This window comes from Acanthopagrus latus, chromosome 21 (assembly GCF_904848185.1).
Source record: "Acanthopagrus latus isolate v.2019 chromosome 21, fAcaLat1.1, whole genome shotgun sequence".
Lineage (NCBI taxonomy): Eukaryota > Metazoa > Chordata > Actinopteri > Spariformes > Sparidae > Acanthopagrus > Acanthopagrus latus.
Window position 1 is genome coordinate 19,881,013 of NC_051059.1, and position 26,024 is coordinate 19,907,036.

At 39.7% G+C, this 26,024-nt stretch overlaps 1 protein-coding gene across 1 annotated transcript in view; it reads left to right on the forward strand.

Moving 5' to 3' along the window:
- Nucleotides 1-26,024, forward strand: part of tnr (tenascin R (restrictin, janusin)) — a 200,012-nt gene that overhangs the window by 12,939 nt on the left and 161,049 nt on the right. The window contains exons 5-6 of the mRNA XM_037084415.1: nt 11,966-12,023; nt 12,423-12,717. The gene's annotated coding sequence lies outside the window, so the exon portion shown is untranslated. The remainder of the gene's footprint in view (nt 1-11,965; nt 12,024-12,422; nt 12,718-26,024) is intronic.

The following is a 26,024-nucleotide window of genomic DNA, read 5'->3' on the forward strand; positions in this document are numbered from 1 at the left end:
AAATGACAAACCTCCGGATATAACACACTGAGCCGCAAGCAGGCAGATAAAACATTCAGGAGTGGGCTGTGCCGTCTGACAGACAGTGACAGTCGCTGCCAGCTCACAAGAGCAAAGAGCTGAAAACTGGCATGCTGTCCTTCACTTGAAGTAAAGGCTGAGCACAGTCTGATCCAATTTCATTCCCTCTGTAGCCTTCAAAACAATCGAGCATATTTATCTTTTTTCATTTAGCTAGCACTTTTTAAAGGACAGTTATGAAGTGATTTACCAAGGTGGAATTGAGTACAATGAGTAATATTTGTAATAAAAAGGGAACCACTATGTAAGCATAGCAACAAGCACCAAAAGAGAGCCATATAGCAAGGCCAAGAAAATGAATAAGAGCCCGTTACATGAGTGTGCCTTTATAGAAGAGAGTTTGCAAAACACATGTGGATGGTGCAGAACAACTTCAGCTCCTACAGTTTGTTGGCCTGACACAACCGCAGTTTGATTAAAGTTGGGATGTTGTGTAAAGTTGAAGGGAAAAAAATACTCTTTTTGCAGTGTTTTCTATATTACACTGGATTAATTTCTTCTCATTGCAATAATTCCTGTTGAAGAGAACCTTGAGCAGGTTGTCTGTGCAGCCGAAAACAATAAGTGCATCAGTCAGCCCTTGTTCCTTGTTGTCTGTGTTAGGTGTGTGTCTTGCTTTTACAGGGGATTGTTTTTTTGTTTGTTTATTATGATCCTTATTAGCTTCTAGCTTATTAAAGCACGACCATAACATTCATACTCAGAGTGAGACTCAACACAAGTCTATAACAGAGCAATCAGAGTAATCACTCACAGCATAACTCTATATGATTATTAAAAAAAAAAAAACAGAGCACTTGGGATGTGGGATTGATCGATATCATATCCTCAATAACAAGAAAAGAAAACCCTTCATACACATCATATATTGTTTTACAGTATTCTTCATGTAAACAAAGACAGTCTTAACTTTTTGTGAAAACATGATGCATTACTTTCTGAAATGATAATAAACAACAACTTGCTAATGAATTCCATGCCACCAAAGTTAAGTCAAGAGTTCAGACTTGGATCTGTGATTATCCTCAGGTTACGGACTCTTTATACATTTTATTAGATCTTAGCATATTTATAATTATTCTTGCTTTTCCATTTGCAGGAAATGAAACAATCTCATTACTCATTGTCGCTGTCATGGTCGGATTTGCTGGGGATTTGTCTTATTTGTTATATGAAATTAGGTGTCATAAATTTTCATTCTCATATGTGCTTTAAATGTACTCTTTTTCTGATGAAAGTTAATCTCAATGTAAGCAGCGTCAGCAACAGCGTTATTAAGGGAAGGTCCCTTCACAAGCCCACAAGTGCAAAGAAAAGCGTGTGTCAGGAAAAACAGTTATTAATGATATTAAAAGTTCAGGAGAAGCGTCTCTAAGATGATGATGATGATCTTTGTGTGGGTGTTTACACGTGCTTACAGTGCATTTTTTTTATAATATGATTAGTTGAGGCTGATGGGGCTCTGCATGTAAAGTTTCCACTTGCATATTGGGGGGGAAGTAAACAATCAGAATCAAACTTTAACTACTAGTCCAAACTGTATCAGACGTATCTGTGGTTTGCATAAGCGTGCCAACATTCATTCAGTGTTGTTAACATCCGTGCTTACATTAACCGGCTCAAACATCTGACAGATGAAAAATGTATGAAGGCTTTTTATTCTTCAATGTGTAAAAAGCTTTAGAGGTCCCTGAACTCTTCATGACATAGGAGAGAAATTTGGACACTGGCAGCTGTTGAACCCGATCTCAACATGATTGACACAAGCAGAATTTACATCTCCATGGAATTATTAATTATTCTGACATGATTAAGAGAAATATATCAGCTGTGTAGTGTGCACTAGCTGCATATATATAAATGAATTAACTCACCACCTTCCCCTTTTAATTGTGTGGGTCATAATTTGCTTTTTAAAAAATCTTTTGCAGCTGACAGATCCACAAAAAAAAAGAAATAAATAAAAGTGATGAGTTAGAGGGAAGTGTGAAGGCTCAATTATGATTAATAATTTTCCTCTCTGTTTGAACATGAACCCTTTGGCCTATTGAATAAAAAGGATTCAATTAACACGAAGAATGAAAGAACTGGGTGCAGAGCTAAAAACAGCACCACTGTGAAGACTGACAAAAGCAGGTGACCTTTGGTAATGAAACAGATCCATGACGAAGAAATTTAGCTACATGATGGGCGGGAGCAGACCAAAGTGTTCTCTGGTCTCCACTCAGATCCAGCGTTTCCTCACCTGTCCACCAGGAGTCCTCAGTGTGTTTCTCTGCACCCGCGGTCCTCCCTGCCAGTCTTTGTTACCGTGTCTGGATTCTATAAGTGTAGTCTATAATGTGTATTCTATTTTTAGCATATTAATGTTAATGACTTCAGTGTGGACAGAACAGACCTGGGCAGCATGACCTCGACTCTGCCATCAAGTGATGATGACAAAAATTAGACACACTCTTTATTCACACAAGAGGGCGAAGGTCTGGTGCGCCATTAAGCTGTGAATTTTCACTTGCAACCGTGCAAGATGCAGTCACGAAAACTCTACAGGTGTGAGACTGAGTGCTCATGTAACAATGTTCCTGTAGCTACTTGGTAGTCATGGGTTGGAGCATCATTGAAAAGTTGAAGGGTGTTCCATTATTTGCGTTTGTATAATCTCCAAAAAATGGACGTCGGCATAGTTTCCGTTTCGAGCTTACATTTCGACTGTAACCGCAAACTTCTGCAGGAACTTCTTTTATTGTCTGGCTTCAAAAGCATCCAACAAACCACTGAACCCTCCACCGTTTTTTTGCTTGCTCCTTTTGTACATATTGTTGATGCAATGTCCTTATCCAATGTACAAATAGTTTCTCTCGCAACAAACTGAACTCCAGGTCAACTTACAAGGTCTAAACTGCATGACACACACTTCATTGGTAAATGGAGTTTTCTCTGCACTGACCAAGAGCGTTACAAAGAAATATCATCAGTGTCGTCTGTCTGCCTGCCATCTCCACTCAGTTTGTCTGTTATGTCTGCATAGTTAGATTTGTTGGAGTATCCTTAATTTTTTGTAAGGGCAGCTCTTTAACTGTGTATTATTCAAGGGTAACACAATAATTTGTATTCCACAGAAACACTGTTGGACTGAACAGAGCTATCTAGTTCTTAGTTAAAAATAGATATGTGGATTTGCCATGAAGGCCATCTCCTGAAGAGTTGACGAGGAGGCTGTTGGAGCCAAGACTACTTAACAAGTGCACAGTTGCCAGCTCTCACTCATCTGGCATAACATTCCCACTTCCACTGTATCTCTGTAGGCTCTCAGTCCTCTTCAATAAATCTGAAGGAGCGGATTTCTGTTTTCTTTTGGCAAATATATGATATTGCTTTCAGAATCTGTTGCCAAAAAAAAAAAAGTCCCATTTTCTGATTCAATCTTATCTTTTCTAAATCTTTCTTTCACATCTTTCTGCCTTTGTGTATGTTTCTGTTAATGTAGACTATCAATCTCTTGCGTTAATAGGCTTACTATCAGGGATGATTGTGGACTTACAGCGGCCGGGCATGGCTTCCCAGGTTGGCTGGAGCTCCTGACTTTCACACACCTTCTTCAGCTTAAGTTGTCTGGTCTTTTTCTCCATCTGCTGCCATATTGTTCCCGCTCGCTATCGTGGCATCTCTGGCAAAACTACTCATTCTTGTCTCTTGTGATTCTTGCTCCTGTGTTATTTTGCGTGAATCGCATGTCTTGCTCCTGAACTCTCCTCATCCATCCCAGAGCCAGCACCACCTCTGAGCTCCATGGCCACACTGCCGTCCGGCCTCCTCCATCTCAGCCTTGAGACAAACACCTCTGTGGACCCACCTATGTCTCCACTTACTTGTCCCTCCATCTCAGCCTTTTACCTCCCAGTGCTCCCCCCAAGCTGCACCACCTGCCATGCCACTCACCTGAGCTACTATGAGCTATCTATTCACCTGAACCAATCAGTAAATTCCTTCAGACCTTCCCCCTGATTTTGGGTCCACAAATGACCACCAAACCATACCAACTGTCATCCACAAAAATTACTTTCTATGTTTGATTATGAACGAAAATAGGCAACACCTACTGGTGCAACAGTACATGTGAAACAATAATAATGACTGTACACAATAAGCAAGAAAATAAGCAGCACATTACTGCATAAAGACTCCCTTCTGTCCAGGTTCAGTCCGCTGGTTTCATGTTTTAAATTAGCTGTGATTGTTTATATTTATGGAATCATATGTGAAGATGTGAGTGTGTGTGTGAGTGTGTGAGAGGGAGAGAGAGAGAGAGAAAGACGCAGCGACCGAGAAAGTGAGCAGGAGAGAGAGAGGATGTGTTTTTGATGTACCATCGCTGTTCCTGAGGTTGCATTCACTTTATTCATTTCACATGCAAATGAGGTCCACCGTCATTCCACAGTGCAATTTATCTCTCCTTATCTTCTCTGTCCGCTGTATTCACTCATACTCTGATCACATTTAACACCTTAAAGTCCCGGACATCGAGAAAATACATCCTTTGCCTCCATTTAACCCCCATGTATCGCATTAAAAGGCAGAATAAACACTTTAGATCTGTTAATAACACAATATAACGTTGATGTAAGCAGATGGAAGAATTTTTGTGAGGGTTTATCAACAGCTATGAGGTGTAGACACTTCAAGTGATAGTCGGGGTCTTTTGATGTGGGGTTGTATGAGGTAATTTTCCCTAGTCAGTATATTACCAGCTGTAAATGACCGTCAGTTCTCCACCTGTGTGGAGAAGCAGCGCCACAGGGAGACAGAGCATTGTACTGCTCATCGGTACCCACAGCAAGACGTAATTTAGCCGCCTACAGGAAGGCACATCCAAAAAATATACATCCGTTCAAGTCTATGCTGTATTTTGGACATTTTTGGTGCTTTACAATGTTGTCAGACAGCAGCATAATACAGCGTGGGGCAGGCACGGCCATGCTGGTAGGAACTGGTATTATGTTGATGTAATGTAGTCCCAAAGGAAAAGGGCTGTAACAACATTACGGTCATTTACCAAAGGTTAAACATGCAACGTTTACTGCCACAAGTGCGAAGACAGCAGTATCTGAACACACACTGCACACCAAACTCAGATTACATGTACAAAAACTAAGCAGTGCAGGTTAATTGTGAATCAAGATGTTGTTAATGCAGAGTCTTGGTGTACTGCATTTGTCCCTTCAACTTTGAGTCATAATTCAGTGCACCGTTTGGCTGTAAATACAGAATGTCTGTGACTAGACGGCCCCGTATGTGTTTTGCACCTTTCTTAGATGTGTTGGATGCTCAGGGGTGGATTATTTAATTGTGTGTAAATGTCAAAGTGGAATGTTTATAGTCAGTTGTCAGCCATGTTACTCAAATGATAAAAAAGTGCCCCAATGTTTTTTTCAATATATAAATCACATTTATGAACTGAATTCTCAATCGTCGCTTGGCTTGCTCACTCCAGTTAGCGTTTGTGTAACTCTGTGTTTGTCCCCGTCTGTGTGAGTTTTCTCGACTAAAAATATACAGCCTGAACATGAAAGTACTTCAGTTTAGTCGTGCCCCTCTTTGTTTGGCGCTGACAAATAGTCAGTGACAGACCCCTCGCCTGGTGCTGGCATGGCGCTAAAAGGAAGTGAAATGAAGTGTGGAGACACCTGAGATTACTTCAGCGGCCAGCTCAGTAGATCTTTAATTAGAAGAAAAGAAAGAACATTTTCATGTTTAATTAAGTAAAGAAATGAATGTTTCCTCTTTCATTTATAGGATGGATGTTTTCCCTTGGTGATTAAACTCTTGTGACAGATGTTCAGACCCCGTTCCCATTTACAGAAATTTGCTTCCAGAAAGTGTTTTACTCCTCAGCGCTCCAATCTATTGACGTGGATTTATTTAAAGGACTGGTGGTGCAGCATTCTTTGCAGTTATCATGAATTGGGGCCACCAGGTCAACTGCAAATAAAATAACTTAACTTTCAGGTTAAACTGACAAAAACAGTAGTTGCGTGCAGACTTTGTGAAGGGGCTAAAAAATGAATGAGCTTAAATGAAAAGGAACTAATGAATAGTGATCATGTCTGAGAGTCAGGGTGATTGTTACTTTGTTATTTCTGTCCCTAAGAGTCACCAGAAAGCAGGAGACATATAATTAAATGTAGTTTCATTTCTTTTATCCCAGCTAAACTTTTACTTGCTACCTAGTTTGATCAAACTATAATACTCCCCTTTTTCACAGTTAGGATCTATGCAAACCAAATGTACTTCAAATGACTTATTGGCAGACTCAAGTACTAATGATAAACAATGGAAAAGCCTCAATGATTAAAGTGTGGGAGGTTTCATCGGCAGTCACCAACCCCAGTCCTCCAAAGGATAACAAAGTTGTTGATAAAAAAAAAAAAAAAGGGGATTAAAAGCCTATTTTATTTTTAGTTCAGCATCACATCCAATCCCACGTTTTTACAGACAACCTTGCCTGGGGCTTTGCTCTAGAAGATATGCATTGTCATAAATAAAGAACAGGACTTGTTTAGCCTTGTTGACAACAAGAGTAGGAAGAAGAATATTGGGAGCAGCAGAGGCCACAGCTGAAACCAGCTGAGGTTATCTACATGTGATTGAAATCATTTCTTACTATCAAATTTTCATGAAATAGTCCAATTTCTCAAGCCCATAAATGACAATGAATGTCCGTAAAATACGGGAAGTGCCATTGGCAGTGCATTTACTTCTCCATGAATGTTTCTCGCAAGAAGTAAATAAATCAGAAGCTCACTGGAGCGGCGGTGAATGCTGAGTTCTGCACAGTACAGCTCGTGTTATTGCGTTTTGCATGGAAATGGCTGTTTAAAATAATCAACATTGCTGTTCGGAAATCATGGCCGTCATTTGCAGCCCTAGGGATAAAGAAACAATATATTACAGTGTCAATTTATTTTTTTACAGTACATCAAGTCTTATCTTCTGATTAAGTTTCTCAAATTGAGTGAATCTTTGCATTCATGAATGTCTTTCCATGTGCTCGCACCCAAAGACAAAACAAAAAAAAATAAAAATTACATTATATATACAGACACAAGATGGGCTGAATCTGAATGAGGCTCTGACACTGAATAACCTCCCAAACATCACGAGGCAAAGCCACAGCACACTGTTTCACCGTCAGCATTAAGGATCCCATTCACACGGGATTAAGCATTGTTTATCTCACACATGTTTGAGGCATGTTCACATAAATAATTTAATACTTCGTGTAATGGAGAATATTAGTATTTTGTCTGATACTAAAGAGCTTCTGAAAATATAGAGGCTACAGTTTCTGTATAGACATTACTGGTGCAAACAAGGCTGAACAGAATGGCACTTTATTAAATTCTAGTGTTATTATAAGGCGATCTTTCTCCAATTCTATTTGGAATTCCAGTGATGAAAATACCTCCTTCAATCGCAGATTCTCATGAGTTGCTCTCGTGAATGTCAGCAGAGGACAGACTGCAGTGTCACTGAGTTGTGTTGCTGAACTCATTGTCTATTATTTTCACAGTTCAGCATGTCTGATTACATACAGCTGTGGTCTAACTTTACAGTATTTCCGGAACGTCCACATAAAATGTACTGAATTCAGGCTGTGATTTGTAATCTGTCATGTTAGTCACAAACTGCACTTGTGGAAGCAGCATAACATTGCATATCATTGGTGATTTGATCTCTGGCTCCTCCTGCAAACATGCCGAAGTGTATCTGAGCCAGACACTGAGCCCTAAATTGCAATTTATTTGTGTGCTTTGGGGAAGAATGTAAGTCTGCCAAAAGTACCTGCAAAGTAATGTAAGTTAAGGTCCTCACATATAAAAGTATGTATGTGTATCTCAGTCTGGATGTGTTTTGATCTCAGGAATAGCAAAACAGACATTTATTTGGTCAATATTTGTACTGAAAACATACATTAATCATGCTTTCGGGGTGTGTGTGTGTGTGTGTGTGTGTGTGCGTGTGTGCTATTCGATGTGGGTTTGTCCCTGTTACCTTTATGAGCCTGTTGGTGTGAACCATTGACAGACATTAAGATGGACAGGCCGTTTCACTTCACTTCCACCCACTGCACAGAAATGAAGCCAAAATATCGGAAAATGCCATCTTGTGCATTTGACGTCATTTGGAGCCACAGTCAGTGCAGCAGTGATCAGGTGGTGAGGCCGCGGTATCGAGTTCCTTCCCTTACACCCCCCTTTACTCAGCTGGGAGGAAAGGCTCAGCTGTGATTCATGATGTCTCAGCCCCTTTTTATAGCATCAAATAACTTAATAAAACCAGACTTATCAGGAAGATGATGAAGTCCATGCCAGAAAAAAAATACTTGGAGTGACAAAGAGCTCAAAGGATCAACCTGAACTCCAGCGTCCATATGAATCAGCGCAGGGCCGTTTCTGTCTTTTTGGGGGCCCTATGCAAGATGGAGTTTGGGGGGCCCTATTTTGTCAAACTATGATGGATAGAGTGCTAACCCTTCTAGGTGATCCACAAAGATGCAACAATCTATTACATTTTAAGAGGAAAACAGGCTTAACCTATAACCTATATTCTGTGGGCAGAACTAACTTTAAATTGACTTTAATTTCACAATGTAATATACCAGAAACATAACTAAATTGTTGGAATGTAGGCAAATTTGTTCAAATTAAATTGTCACAATAAATGTTCTAATGAATGTGGTAATGTTACTAAACCAACTCAGTAGAGTTAACAATAATCCACTCAGAGAAATAATCCACTGCCACAATAGCCCAGAATAATCCACAAATAGGCCTAATATGTGTCAGTGTTTTTTAGCACACATTCAAATTAGAGACCTATAAACTGAAGACACACTAAAATGAATAAAAATGAATCATGAAAATAATCCTAAAGTAATGTTACGTGGCAAATATTGAACAGTAGAAGAGGTCTATGGTGGACCAGCAGCTCCCACTGGACGAGGATACAGCAGATATGATGTGTGTAAATAATACCAACAATACTAAAACACACGTGAGTAATGTGACTAGAGTAAAGACTCTCTCAAGGTGTATAGTTCATAACTGTACTTATCTTTTCCCGGTATTTGCTAATTAGCTGTGATGTTCCATGCATTAGCCAGCAAGTGATCTCCAAAGTCTGTTCATCTGCTGTGACGGCTAATATGTGATCTCTCTATATGCCCACCCGGTTAATGACACCCTATGGATCTCTATCTAGGCCAGCGTCTTTCCATTCTGCCCACACAAACTAACAATTACTATCTTTCCTGTTTGCTGGAGAGCCTGAGGTATTTTTGGTTCATCTCCCATGGTGTGAATACGCTTTGACTCCTGTGTTGTTTTGATGATAGTGAGCACAAGTTGAGGTGTGTGCATGCATGCACATGTGTGTGACTTACTAAGAATAAAACATCAGTATTCCTCCAGGGTCCCTTACTTTATCATAACCTGACAAACACATCAACAAACAAATCAGCAACATTAAAAAAACACATTTTTCTGGTCTTTTGTGTTCTGGCTGAGATTATTTCTTCCACAGCTGCAATTTCCTGCAAATAAGTTCCTTCTCTGATGCAAACTATAGCTTGTGGCTTTTTTTCTTTCTTTCTTTCTTTTTTTTTTAGTTCCCCCACAAAAGCGTTTTTTCTTTTGCCCTTCAGAAGTTGATCAGCAGTTGATGAGGTCCTGGTAGATTCATTCTCTGCACCTCCACTGCTGTGATAGTGAGGACGCTGCCTTCCTCTTTTAGTCCAAACCATCAAAAAAAAAAAGAAAAAAAAAAAAAATCCCACTTAAACCGATGAGAAAATGTACTCCTCTGTCAGTTGGCACAAAAGGCTTTGTCACGACCAGACAGGTAAGGACAAAGAAAAGTAAGTTCTCATCTTTAAGTTGCATAGAAATCTTTTCATTTGGTAGTTATAAAGGGACACAACTGCATGCATTGAAAAGATCATCGTCCTCTGATTTATTCAATACATGAAAAAGAAAATGTTATAGATACTGCAGAAGAAATAGGATAAAAAAACAGTTAGCAACAAACATGAAGTGACAATTATTCTACATCGACATCACTTAAAGCAACAATAATCTTTGCAGCTGGTTATTTCTTCTGTGCTGACTAAACCTACAATCTGATATAAATGGAACATTAAACAAATGATTATACGCTCAGCCTAACCAATTAATGAAAATATTCATCAAATAGAGGAGGATTATGTAAGTGTGAAGTCCTTATTATGACTCGCGTTAGACATCTTTACCTCTCCAACATGGTTCAGAGTACGGCTGCAAAATTAAGCTGAATCTAAACGAAATCACAATACAGCCGAGTGTAGCAGCTGCAAGTTTTAGGTCAAATGTGTCACAAAAAAGGGCTTTGATTAAGAACTGTAGTGCTGCAGAAATGCCCTGGATGACAAATGTTGTTCTCTGTGTGTAAGAAAATGTGTTTGTTCAGTACAGACCCAGACAACATGTCACATCATCATGATTTTTTGTAGTGTTTTCGCTGTGATAATGAAAACTGTGATGCAAGATGCATCTTGCTGTAAACACAAAGTGCAGTGCTCATGGGAGAATGCTGCAGCACCAATGTTGATACTAAACTAAACTACACTAGACTTAACTAAACAAGACTAGACTAGACTCCACTGCACTCAACTAGACTACACTACGATAGATTAGACTAGACCACACTAGACTTAACTATACCGGACTAGACTAAACTACACTAGACTTAACTATACCAGACTAGACTAAACTACACTAGACTCAACTACACCAGACTAGACTAGACTAAATGAGACTTAACTGTACCAGACTCGACCAGACTAGACTCCACTCCATTATACTACACTACAATAGACTAAACTAAACGAGACTAAACTATGCTAAAACTCTAGACTAGACTACACTAAAATAAACTTAACTAGACTACATTAAACTAGATGAGACTACGCTAAACTAAACTAAACTAACCAAACCAGATTAGACTAGACTTGACTAGACTACGTGAGACTTAACTGTACCAGACTCGACCAGACTAGACTCCACTTCATTATACTAAACTAAACTAAACTAAACTAAACTAAACTAAACTAAACTAAACCAGACTAAACTATCTCTCCACCGGCGGCAGCACAGAGCACACTGACGCTGAGTCGTCAGCTCTCCAGGAAGAACGGGTCACCTTGGATTTCATCAGTTTGATGATTTAAATGTACAATATATTCACGGATAAAATATCCGAATATCCTTTGCTAATTTTGAGGATGTTTTGCACTCGTCGCCACTCGTCGTCTTTCGTCGTCAAGTGTAAAATACCTACACACCCTTATATGACATTTTTACCTAAGTGATTAATTGTTTTGTTAATAAAATATCGTAATCATTGCCAAACAGTGCCAGTTGTATTTTCCCACTGTTCAAGTTGACATTGTCAAATGTCCTGCTTTATGCAACGAGCATTTGAAAACCTGAAAGGGAAAGCAAGTTCTCAAGTTTAAGACCAGAAAATGATCATCATTATATTGCAGATTAATGTTCTGTTGATTGATTACCCAATTAATTGCCTGATAATTGCCTCACAATCCAAAACGTATCTGAGTGATCGATTGATAAATAATATTTGGTGGTTCAGGCTTCTGTGATGTGAGGATTTCTGCATATTTTCCTTTTTGAAATCACTGCAAACTGAATGTCTTTTGATTTTTGACCGTTGGTGGGAGTAAACAAGTTATTTTAAGACATTGCCTTGAGCTTATTTTGTCAATATATTGTGTGTTTTTAATGTTTTTTTTTTTTATGTTACATTTGTTCCTCTTTTCTTTTTTTTTCAGCTGATATTCATGCCAGCTCGCATCCTGGAGCAAATTCACAGCAAGCTTCATGTTCTGTGTGAGTAAAGGCTGATTCCATGAACAGCATTGGGAAAATGCAGCCACTAGAGGCTGCACTAGCAATGACACAGGCACACAGATCAATAATGGGAGAGAGAAAGAAAGCGGAATAAATGGAGAAACAGCAAAAAAAAAAAAACGAGAAAGGGATGGTGAGATAGCGTGCAGTTCAGTCCACCATAAAAGAGTGACAGAGTGAAGGGATAGTAGGAGTGGGCATCATACCAGCTGACAACCTGAGAGAGAGAGAGAGAGAGAGCGAGAGAGAGAGCATCTCAGCTCACTACAGAGAGAGAGGGAGAGAGAGAGAGAGAGAGAGGGAGAGGGAGAGGGAGAGAGAGAGGGAGAGCGGAGCAGCTCTCAACCACGTTGCCCGTCCTCATATTTCCCTCTGCAGCTGTGTGAGGCAGAGTGAGCGGCGGAGAGGAGAGAGCACATCTGAGTCTGGTGGAAACAGCAGGACCACGTACCACTTGGCAGAGAGATCGATGCACTTACGCCAAGCCACACAGGAAGGGTGAGCGGGCCCGTAGGACGTCCGTGTACTGCCACTGAGCGAGAGGGAGGGAGGGAGCGAGCGAGAGAGATAGAGAGAGAGTGGTCAAAGGGACAGAGAGAGTGAGGAGAGAGCGAGAGGGAAGAAGATTACCCAAGGCCAATTTGAAAAGCTTTCAGCTGGTCACTCAGAGCAGGTGAGTTAACTTGAGCTTGTGTGGGATGGATGTCGGGCAGGTGTATTCAGTCCTCGTGCGTGTACGTTTGTGAGTCCTGTTGTCTTCACTCTTGCACAGTTGTGTATCTGTTTGCCTGTGTGTGTGTGTGTGTGTGTGTGTGCCTCCCGTTGGAGTTTGTGCATCACTTGCAAGACAGCGTGCATTTATAGTCATGGCCAGGTGATTAACTGGGGAACCTTAGTATCAATCAGAGCGTTATCATGCTGAGCAGAGAGGAGCACAACAATAGCTGCTTAACGACCCCCTCACGCTGGTTTGTGTGTTTGCATGTGTGTGCTTTTGCGGTTAAAAGTGCAACTGTGTGTGTTGCTGAAGAGTTTTGTTGTAACAGGTGAAACATGTCTGTATTACAGCCACTCGGGCAATTTAATGGAGTCATTATAAAAGCTTGCCTTGAGGAAATTAATTGGAGTTGTTGATCCCATAATGTGGCAATTTGTCACCATGGGAGGGATGTTAGTCCAAAGCCACCGGTTTGATCTTTGAATGGAGAACTTACTGTGTCAGTTCAAGGGTTTTTTTCTTCTTGGCGTGCGCCCACTGAGTTTGTATGAATGTGTTGGGAATAAGTTTTAAACAAGAATTAAAACTGTGGCTTGTTGACTGATATCATTTGTGCATTATGAGGAAAATATATTTTTCTGACTGAAACATGATGACACTGTTGTGCTTTCAGCAGTGTAAGCACACTGTGCTTATAATGGTTTTGAAAGTTGTCCTTTTCTAACATATGATGCATGGAAAAATGCTTGTTTCCCATCAGTGGCTGTTGCTTTTTAAGTCCAATTTGCTACATTTTCTCTACAGATGTTTCAGTGCTTTTCAGCTGAAGTGGCTGAGTTATAGCTATGGTGACATTTAGAAAGTTGGTCTTCATGTGCACCATATTCTCATGCTGTACCTGCTTTAGAAACAACAAGCTATGCTCAGTATGTCCCATCATCCATCTATAGGCGTCTTCCTCTTCCTTTCCCATACCTCCCCCCTCCTGTTCCCCTCTTTCCCTCCATGTCATCCTGTGAAGGTTATTGCCATATATCGAGTTGGTTTAATTTGTCAAAGTCAGCCACATATTGTCCACGGTCGCAGCAGGGGGAACAGATTGGGGGACTCAGAGGCAGGTATTGACACCATATTGGAGGCTGACAGAATAGAAGGCAGGAGAAGTGAAAGCCAGGGACACAAGCAGCAGAGAGGAAAATCACAAATTCAGTTTCTGAGCTGAGCAGCTAATTTCTGAGACAGTTTTTTTTTTTCCTGACTGTGTAGGCTGTGAGTGGGGAGGCTTGAGGTTATCGGTCTCTGGATTCATCATAGCTCGCTCTCAGCTTGGCTCTCCCTCTCTCCCATGTGGGTCCTGTGTCATTAAGCTGAGACACCGAATCTGAGAGATCACTTTCTCCCTTCGTCTCTCTTCCTCTTCTTGGATTCACTCTCTGTCTTTGTCTTTACCTCTCGCTGGCTCTTTATCTGTTCATTACTCACTCTCTGACTCTCTTTCTCACACACATACATATGCAAAAACACACATAGAAGACATTTGTACAAGTGTTACTGCATTTGTGGAAACTGCTGCTCATAAAACATTTAGAAATCCCTTGACTAAATATACATTAAATACAGATTACTATACTGTGGCTCTAATATTTACCATGGTGAAGAGAGATATCCTATACATTTGCAAGACTTCTCTGGGACATGCATTATATTTTAACTGTATGAGAACAACTGCAAGATCCCTCAAGCATTTACTCAAATTGCTCTTAGTTTCCTTTTTGCGTTTGTTGCTGTTTAGTCTATATAAGTGGTTAAATTGCAAATGCAAATTGTTTCTATAAATTGCTTAAGGAGCAGGTGGTATTTGTTGAATTTTTCTCGCACTGTGTCAGGATTATCCTCACTATTTCCCTTCCGTCTGTCTCTGAATCCTTCACATTTATTTGAGTGCCAATGGGCAGCTGAACAAGATTGCAATCGTCTACGTGGTAATTAATAATTTACATAATACTTCATTCGGTGGGAATTTTATTTTCCTCTGCGCCAGTGTTAATTGTGTTAGCTAAGCTACCGTCATTACTTATCGTTACGGAGACAGTTAAATGTGGACATATCCAGCTTTCATTAGCGACCGCGCCATCCATCAGCTGCTGCACAGATTTAAACTCAGTAGCAGTAAAAGGGCAGAAATCTTTAACTGTTTGCTCTGCTTTCAGTTCTAATTTAAACACTCTTCACACGAGAAGAGTTTCTTTGTTTGCTAATTAGACGAGCGCTGTAATGGCTCGGAGACAGGCACATTGAGTTTGCACGGTTTTATTAACGTGAAAACAATTCTCGTAATTATTTAGTGCACACTTAATTAATTTCTAGGCTAATGTCTCCCTGTACATTTCATATGTTCAACACATTTAGTGCATTAATAAAAAGCCTTACAGAGACCAATGATCGGAACATTTTCCTGTCCTTCCATGGATCATCTCAAGAAGTAACCTCATTGGCCTCCTTCACTATCATCTCAGTCTGTGTGATGAATGTTGAGTAGACAGCTCTGATTTATGTTTTCAAGGTAGAGGAGCCAGACATGGGAATTTGTCTGAAGAAATTGTATGATCTATTCTTACTCTGTTGTTCTTTCATTCTTGCTTTCTTGCTATCTCTCTCGCTGTATGTTGTACTGTGTTCCTTCTCTGCTTCTACTCCCCTTCTCTTACTGTTCTCCCCATGGGGTTACTCTTGAGCTAAAGGATACACAAATGTACAGGCAAACAGTTTCGGGATGTGCAGTGATGTGTAGATCTGGACCAAATTTCAAGTTACTGTGGTCAAAAATATAACGAAGATGGTATCATCACTGATATAGCCATCAGTGATGATGCCACTGTTGGACTATCAAGGGGGAAACTCTACTTCACATATTCAGTCGGCTGCATAACCAGGTAGAAGTAAACCTAGTAGCTAAAAAACGTTCGTAGCGTCTGCGCCCAGCTGAGGATTCTCATTGGTTTGAATAGGTGCCGTCAAGGACTGGGAAAAATGACCTTAAACAAAATTATGACATTTTTAAGGCTAGTATTAAAACAAGAACAGTCTGGTAGGTTTAGAAAATTACATAATTTTACTGTAATTCAGCCTTGAAAACAAGGAAAAGACAACGCTTATACCATATCCCAATACAGTATCCAGAATCTAAGACCCTACATGTATGTTGTCTCATGCCATGATAAGGCAAAAGGCTGCTGAAGCCTATTAGGGATTTTTTAAATTTTTGATCAAAAGATATTTTGTATCTAGCACCAAGTAAGTTGAAGATCTTTTTCTCAACCCGACAGTGAAGACAATACCACCAGTGAAAATCACAGCTCTCCGCAGTTGATCTCTCGACCACAAAGCACTTTATTAACAGAAGACAGATGAATGTGCCAATTATGCTGATCTTATCAAGACACTTGTCTGTCTGACTGCCTTGGGTCTCACACAGTGTGCTGTGAGCGCACTCTGTGTGTGCTAACATCTCTCTCCTCCCTAATAAAATGTAGTAGATGAAGAAAAGCAGTTGCACTGTGACAGAAGGGCTGATGGAACTGCAAGTTTGCAGTATTTGCTGGTTGGGAATGCCTGATCTGGCGAGATGTTGTAAATTTCACATACGCAGCCCCCCAACGGTGTAGAGTGACAGTGCTGAGAGGGGGAAAAACAGGAATCGATAGCAGGATGTACAAGAAAGCAGGTCTCGGCTATATTCTTGACCACTGACGAAGTCTATTTGTATTTTCAAGCTGTTTTGATGCCGTCTGATTTAACCACTCAATCGATCACGCTGTAAAAGCAGTCGGAAGTGCTCAAAAAAGATGTGACTGTACATCACCAGTGAGTTATAGAAGCAGGACAGCTCTTGGTGCTTTGTTTTACTGTGTGTTAAACAGCGAGTGGAGAGAAAATAGCAAAGCTCAGAGGATCATAAAACATAGGGAGAAATTTCAACTGCCCACTTGAAATAATGGAGGGAATGTGTCTAAGATCGGAGAGCTTTACAGTCATTTCAGCCGTTTTCTTTTCCTTTCCAAAGCAAATTTCCCACATGGGATGACATACTTGAACTGATTTAAGCCTCTGATTTATATCATATCACAGGAGCTGTGGAGACATATTCACCTTGGTCTTTATTTCAGCTTGTGAAATCGCAGGAATCTAAATTGCTTTTTTTGCCACCGTGCCTCAAACAGAATCCAAAGAGTTCAGAGTTCAACCGAGTGTACTTGTAGGGTAAGTATTCCCATTTTCAGGATCCACGGTGTGTAGTGTTGCATGCGGAAGTACCCTCCGTGGCCTGCATGTGCTATATCTTTTTTTTTTTTTACAAGCGCTCGCCTTGTGAATCTTGTGGGGATATGCGTGAGAGGTTTTATTTTTATCCCACATCGTCCAGGCCTCCCCAGCGTTTAGGGGAGCTGGGCAGGCCATGTTAATGATCCTCATTAGCCAAGGAGCTTGAATCCAAACTGGAATTCTTCCACTTCAAATGCTACTTAACATCTCCGCTCCCCTCCCTGTCTGTCTTTCTCTCCCTCTCTCTCTTTTTCACTATCTTTTTACAGTGTCTTTTCCAACCCCCTGACATTTTTCATCTCTTTCTTTCTCTCTCGCTCTCTCCTCCACCTGAGAGTCTGCACTGGGAAATAGCCCGTAAAGGTCTTTCATCTCTGTCAGTCTCTTCTTTAGACGTACTTTTTTTTTTTTTTTTCTTTTAGAGATATTTACTGCTCTGTGCAGGTCCCGCGGGTACTGGTGCATGTGTGTATGTATGATCATGTATGGGCACATCGCCGGTGTGATGTTCGGTGAGAAAAGGAAACGTTCCAGATGACCTCTGGTACTAGTTGCTTCTTCTTGCCTACTATGAAGTGAAAAGCTTAAAGTTCAGGCATGAGCCCCCTCCAGGCAGCCTGTGAAGGATGTTCAGATATACAAACATGTCGGCTCAAGAGACACCTTTCGCTGAAGGGTAAATATGCTCTGGCTCTGTTTATACAACAACTGTGCAGTAGTTAGAGGCAGACGTTATTTGATACCTGGCTGACTGGGGATTATCGGAAGCTGCACAGTCCGACCTGACTGTATCAGTTTGATACGTATCTCAATGTTTTGTCCGAGTGTAACCTTTATATAAGAAGGGAAGTCACACTGCAAACAGAGCAGAAAAAACACCCCCCAAAATGTGCCCTGAATACATGAATTATCCTGAAGTACAGGTTCACGGTGTTCTGTTTAAATGTGTCTTATTTGCATTTTTTGGAGAAGTTTCTAATTACTAAGTCTTACTGGTGAGGGAAAAGGTCAAAGAATTACAGTTCTGGAGCAGGTTTTTTTGTGTCGTGAGGGATGTTGCCTGAACTGTGTAGCTTGTTGAAGCTCTTTAAACTTGACATTTGGGCTTTTTGGAACTAATCTTGTTTGCACTTCTCCTGCAGATACTTAACTGATAAAGTAATATCAGCAATTAAAACATTCACTACTAAGAAGATAAATTCCTTTCATTTAGGTTCCCAAGATAAATCCCTCTGCTCCTCCACACGCTTCTTCTTCATCTTCTCTTATTCCCTCGCCATAAAAGACAAATGGCAGACAAGGGTGAAATAACAGTTTATTACTTCAGCAGCCAAATGATCTGATTGAGCTGTTAATCAGTGAAAGAGTTCTGATATGAACATTAAATAAATATATATTTGGTTTTAATTGAGAGGGTTGACATAGCGGCCTGTCTGCTCTTCTCCTAATTAACCTATCAAACTGGCATCCTGAAAACTCGCTAATAAAATGTCAACTTAGTGGATGCATATTTTTAATTAAGCAGACAGAAATGTATAGAAATATTTCTTGAAATGCAAAATATAAAGACAACCTGGCAATTTGTGTGTTGTAAGCGAGCAAGGATGTATTTTTATATGTCTCAAGGAACATCAACCAAAGTTAGTGTGGAAAAAGAAGTGAGCGTAATGTGGAATGCCTTGTGGCCAGTGCTGTTTTTAAATCATTTGAGGCAAGTCCAAGTATTGAGAAGCACAGACTAGTACTCTGTAAATTGCAAAAAAAAAAAACTATGGATTATTAAAAGACATGAATATTTCTCTTTTAAAGCTGTTGAGTGTGAAAGCTAATTATGGAACTTGTAAAGAATAGTTTGAAAACAAGTGTTTTAACTCAAAGTCCACTTGGAACTTGACCAAAGACCATCTTGTCATAAAGTATAAAAGTGTATTTAACATAGTCAACAGCAGGCCCTTTTAACGCCTGAGCCTCATCATTCAATAATCAATGCATGCGACTATGCAATGCTGTTGCTCTATTTATTTTCTGGCATTTAGACTCGAATAACTTGGCTTTAAAGTCTCAAAGTGTCACAACAGTCCAATCAACGGGATTGAAACGTACATACAAAGTCGCTCTTCTTGGGACTGAGCTCATACAGCAGCTTAATACAGCGTTATAGGGGTGACATAGTTTTGTAGGCCAGCCTGGAAATTAGCAACAAAAAGCCTATGGTCTTTTTTTTAATTTGATTTTGGTAAAAAGCTGATGTTACTCAGGGTCACCACCACTAAGTGTCTCATTACAGACTATAGTTAGTAGGTAACAGTTTGCAGCTACGGTCCATCTGTCATCCATCTACAGACAAGAGAGTAGATGAGTCTGTGTGTTCAGTGCAATGATGTTTAATGTCCCTGACAACCATTGGCGACCACCAAGACACGTAGAACTTTCTATTTTACATGTAGGGCGTTAATGGATGGATTTAATGTTGTAGAACAAAATGTGAAAAAGTTTGTGTTCACTATAAATCTTTTTTCTGTCACTTAAACCGAAATCCCATTCAAGAAATGATTCAAGACGGGGGAACTGGAATATTAGGGCTCATTTCTGTGGCTCATTTCTTCAGGCTTTGAATCCTTACATCTGTGGCTAGTAAACTGGATGAAATGCGGTTTAAAAAAAACAAAACAAAACATGAAAGCAAACTATATTATGTCATTTTTTTCCCTGTTATTGTCTCTGATGAATGGTATGTACATGCTGAGATTTTGACGGACAGTGCGGGCAGTGTTGTGGTTTCTCTGCACTACACACAAAGGACAAGGAACATCATGTCATGCACAAACATATGATAACATATTAAAAGCTTCAGCTTCATCCAATAAGTCCATTCTGTAGATTTTCACAATCTCAGCTGATATACTTGACTGTTCTGACTTTAAAGTGTCACAGTGCATGTCAGCCCATTTCCACCCCTGTTGACAACGTAACAGCAGCTCTGTTCCACTTTGATCATGAAAAAAATAGATATCTCTCTGTACCTTTCTCTCGCTACAGGATACGGGCTAAATTGACTCTAAAAAAACACACTTTTTAAATGAAACATGGCGACCACACACACAAATCAAACCAGCATCTTCCCACACCAGTTAATTACACATGTGATTAAGAACTAAGACAGTTATTTGTCTCTGTGAACCTTCCATCTGTCTGCCATTTACCAGAATGGTGTCATTAACTTAATTTGTTCTTAGCTCATACAAAAAGCCATTTTCATTCCTAGCACACACTGAGCAATTATGACTGCTCCAGTTGTCCCATTTGCATAGTACCATAGAATATGCATTCCGATAGATTAGATTTTCCACTTAATATGCAAAACAGAACTGTTACGGGTTGGTTTTTACACAAGATATTTCTAATAATTGGCTCAACTGCGCAACACTGTTTTTTTTTTTTGTAATACCACAGGGCATGGATGCCGATATATTTTAATTAATATATCCACATTGTTATAAAAAAAAAATAAATAAAAAAAAAAGTCTGACTTCAACACGCCCTTTCCAAAAGTTTGCAGCAATGTCCTCTGGTCACATGCTCACCTTTGTCATCATTAGGCTACCTCAAGGAGAACTGTTCTGTTAACATCATGAATGACCTTTAAACAAACCAACATGACGCAAGAATAGGACCTTAATGTCATGACTCGTAAAGGCCACGTGAGACAAAGACCAGTGAAAAGATGCAGAGTAGGTAGGAGGTTGAGTTTTAAGCCATGTTCTGTGTATGATGGAGGATGTCTGTATTGTTTAGTGCTGATGTAGGATATATTTTGCTTTTTAATGGCCGTCATTACGTTGTTAACAGTCTCATTATACTGATCATAAGTTTCAAAAGCTTCCTGATCTGAGTTTGAACAATATAGAACTGATCTGTTAGGTATGCTTCACTGACAGTGGTCTGGCTCTCTTAAATGTGTTGGTTTAGTGATGTAGTGTACCATCGCCTGGTGTGCTTGCTAATTACTCAGAGAGCAAAAAAGTCATTAGCTGTAATGTTTTGTCCGTGTGTTACGAGCCTCGAGATTAAGCTGGAGTGTGAAAACAAAAATATCTTCACTCTCATCTTTTTATATAGATTTAGATAATTAAAGAAGATTGACTGCTGCCTCTGAGTCTACAGCTTTGAATGCTGTAGTGGAGACTTTTTACAACTCCCTTTTCAGTTTTTTGGATCAGAGAGTTTCATATTCTACAATCTAGAATTCCATGAAATGAATCCCTGCAGTATCTCGGGCCTTGCACACAAACCTGCTATATATTCTATTATTTTGTTGCAGCCAGAACCCAGATGATATTACCTATATTCAACAGAATTTTCATTGATCTCTTCCAATCAATATCTATCCCTCTGAAGAGTGATGAGACATTTTTCAACCTACTTTCAAAAGGACCGATCTAGCATCTGAAAATCCAATAAGGTGCCCTGGGGGCTATGGAACAGTTGCAGCATGATAGATGATTTGGATGCAGTTTTTCTTTTGCACACTTTGTAACCACGTTCTGTCAAAAGATTTGTGACACTGAAGCGACGTGAAACATGTTGTGGAAACATTCTCATCGGGGTAGCTCTGCAAAACTCAGCAGATGCTTCTGATATTCAGGATATCATCTGATTTTGTGGTCTGGGCTCCAGAATCACTGCTGTGTGCCATGGTGACAATTGGTTTGTTCCCAGTCGACAAATACACTCCGCATGAGTCCTTAATTGTGCACATATGTCATCTTCAGAGTGGCTGTGGGTTTTAAATGCCAACAGAACATTCATTTCCATATGTTAATTAAAGGCATAGGGTGTTCTAATTTATTTAATTGATTAGCATTTTTGGCTTTGTTACTTCTCTTGTGTGTGGATTAATTGTTCACTAATCAGAAAAAGTTGAAAACTCCCCTTGAAACTGCAGACCAGTATGTTTTATTCTTGGCTGATACTGATACTGCTAGTTACTAGTTACTTTGAAGATTCAGATTATTCAGTGTTTATAGGTGTTTATATTACTTGTTACGTGTAACCAGATAGTGTAGTGGGCAGAACAGTGAGTGAGACCACAGAGAGAGGACGCCACATCAGAGCCAAAGAAGTGCATTTATTTTTCTAACCAGAATGTCACTCAGAGCACAAACCTCCGCCAAGGCCCGACAGCCCCCTTTTGTACTCACTCATAGATACCAACCACCTTCAAAGGCCACACTGAACACCGAAACCAGTAATCGAAAAAAAAAAAAAGCTTGATATTGAACCTGATAATCTAACTCAAGCCTAATGCTAAGCTACACATCTCCTAGCCATAGCAGACAGACATCTTCTTGTATTTGTGAAAACGTAGGTCTGTTTCTTAAATATTTAAAAAGAATCAAACCAGTGGTAGAAAGCCTCCTTGAATAAGGGAAGCTCTTTGTCTTTCAGTTTAGAGTGAGTCTGTCTTGGAGTGGTGTGTCTCTTCAGGTTTGCTTAAGTGTTCCTTTTTTCTTTCCCGTCCGAAAAAAATAGAAATTAAATGATCATTGAAAAGAGAGCCAAGATGCTAAACACTCACCACTCGAGTAAGTTGAGTGTTTTGGAAGGCGGAAGAAATGTGTCATGAGGAGCTCTGTAGCTGAATGAAATATTTATCCTATAAATGTCTGCACGTATCTTAAATTAATAAACATGGCACAGGTACATGCCGTCACAGTGCAGATAAATAAGAGTTATGTTAGAGTACTGTGGCAGCTGAAAACATCTGAGGTAACACAACGACAACAGTATTTAAGATATCCCAGGGAACAACGAACATCTGAGAAACCTTTACAACTCTGTAGATGAAAGCTGCAAAAGTTGAGGCAAAACTGCAAACAAAGCAACCGAGGCAGAATAAAATGCATGAATCAGAGCAAGAGCTGACCAATTATCCGAACCGTTTATCTTGATGATAAAACACCGACATATTAGTACACAGTTTGGCAGGCTAGACACATTAATTAATAGTTTTTGAGACACTAATCGAGACATTATGCATCATTAATCAGCACACTGCTGTCTCGGTCACAGCGATTCGTGGCACTTGTACTTGAGCACCGTTTTTCACAAAAAACAATTAATATGTGCGCCGGCGGTCAAATACCTGTCGGTGAATAGCTGAGCACAGAGGCACCACAATGCAGAGGTAGTTTTTCTGTTACCTCAACACCTTTTGTAACAATTAAATTGTTGTACTCTTAATTATTGCGGTGGTATTCGAACACCAACTGTTGGAAGCCAAATGACTTCCTGACAGCCACTGGGTCACAAGGCAGTAAGTACTGCTGTGCCGCTGATTAAATTCACCCAATAATTAAGCAGACATCATTGATTCCCTGCAGAGAAATGGAGAGAGTGTGTGTGAGTGAGACTCCCTCGCTGTCCCTGTGCTTCCTGTAGCCCCTGCAGCGATGGGCCAGTCAGATATGCGTAATTTGGGAAATGAGCAGAAGTCAATTCCACTTAAACAGACAGTGGTGGTTGGACACATCGATGTTCCATGCATTGTTGACTCCCTTCATTTTCTTCGCCCCTGATTTCCTCTGTGTAATTGACAGAGCGATCGAAGGGAATGAGAATGTGTGTCCTAGATTATGATCGTGTGTGTAATGTGGTGTGTAAGAATATAAAACTACAGAGTCACGAAATGCTTCAACAATTTAGGATAGTTGTTTATGTGTCGGACCCCCGGCGTTTGAAAGTGAATCAGCTGCTTCAAAAAGTATAGCGCACAATCGGGTTTATTTTACTGTATCAGGAAGAACCAAGTCCACATGAATAAGAGTGAGGTTAGGGGTAAGTTAATGAGCGTAGTGATAAAATTAGATCTTGTGAGTTTAGGAATGCAAATGTATGCTTGGTGTGGGTGCCTGTCTGTCACAGAGAGTGTTGTTTCTCTCACATACGTGTGGGCAGGGGGAATACTCACCACAATACAGTCACACACACCGGCAAGCACAGGAAGGTGTTTTATTTTTTGTTGCCAGTGCATGTATTTTATACTGTAGCTATTCTCCCACAGCTGGCTACCAGAGCTACCACAGCTAGCAGATTTGTCGCCACAGTCAGTCCCCACATATCAGGAAGAACCACTGCAAAATCAATTGCAGGAAAATTAACAAAAAGGGGCAGCTTGCCACAGTTGTAGCTTCAAGTCTACCATTATGTTGGTCCTCTAACTATACAAAGTGTTGCCAAGTTATTTGGATTTCAGTAACATTTCTTTCTTGATCTTTGTTGCCCTGGGTTGTTTTCCTTTTGATTTACACAATGTTCACAACATTTCTCACACTGGCCGGACACTCCAGACCCATCAGCTTGCCGGGGCACCTGGGATTTCTACCTGTGCTACATCAGCCAATTCATGCGACTGCACTGTGTTGTCAAAAATATTGTAATATTGTTATGTATAAAATCTGAATATGTGAAACAGTTTCAATTCTCATGTTTGTAGTATTGAAACAGCAGAACCGGTTGTGTTTTTTTAAAAACAATTTTTCCCCAGGGATTGATAAGGTACTCTAGTTAGTTCACTTAGATGTTGTGTAGCGCCCCTCTGCTATTCTAGCAATTAATACAAGTAGCTGTCCTGAGTTCTTTAAATAAAGTGTTATCTCTAACAATAAGTGAATGTTTACTTTGTCTGTTTACCCTGTTTTAGTTAGTTATATAGCAAGATTATTCTGACTTATGGTTAGTTACTCACCTTTAAATGACAGCTTTAAACTTACTGTATTTCAGTCGCACAAGGTAGGAAAATAAAAAAAAAAAGCATTTCTAGGATCATGAACTTTGTATTCAAGAAAATAAAATACATTTTACCTAATGTACTCAACTCAATACATGAACTTAACCATGAAATCCTACTTCTGCTGCACCATATGCAATATGTAAATAGTAGTTAACCTTTTAAATCCTATTAATTCTATTTATGCTATCATCCTATTCACGTTATTTATGAATTCCTATTTATGAATCTATATCCTAGGCCTTGTTTTCCATAGGGCTACACATAGTTTTTCTTAGTAAACAGTGCACAAGCCTGACTGCATGTATGTTTTAATAGAAATGTAACCACACAATCTTTCCGCGTGGTATTGAACATGGTATTGAATATCTTTTTTTCTAGGTACCCTATCGAGAATTAGGAATTCCAGTGTCATGACAACACCATTCAAAAAGATCATACTCTTGATAAAAAGTCAAAGGTGCAAGACAGACATGTATGGACTAAATGTATTTTGATAAGAAAAATCAAACCACTGAGTTGAAGCTTCTCTTGCCTACTAATGTTAGGCAGAAGTTAAAGAAGTTGAAACTCTGATTAAACACTCAGAAGTCTGAACCAGTCAGCTTACCTGGTAAATTTTGGATGAATTTGGCAACTGACACAGTGTTTTGTTCCTAATTACATTACGTAACAGCTCTAATTTGCTCCTCTGACTGCTTTCCCTCTTTAGTGCAGTAGCACTCATGGTAGTATTTAGAGCCACCCACCATTCAAATTTGACAGGGAAAAAAAAAAGGTTTCTCAGAAATAAAGTTTGAAATAATTAAAACTGATGGCAATTATGTAAACTAGTAATCATAAATTATCCAAGAGACTCCCATGATTCCTTGAGGGTATCATTAAATTAAAACGTTGAAATGGGAATTCATAGTGAGGGAAAACAGTACTTGGCTCCAGTAAAAAATAATTATTTTTTAAAGATCAGTGCATTACCGACAATACCCTGAAGTAGACTATCTTGGCTTCTATAAAACTTGTTGGTAAAATGTCCCATCAGGCGGCCATAGCAGATAATTCCTGCAGAGAAAATGAGAAATTTAACAGCAGTGCTGCTATGAAAAAACCTTTAGTCACTGACATCGATCATCACTTGATTATGGACACTTCC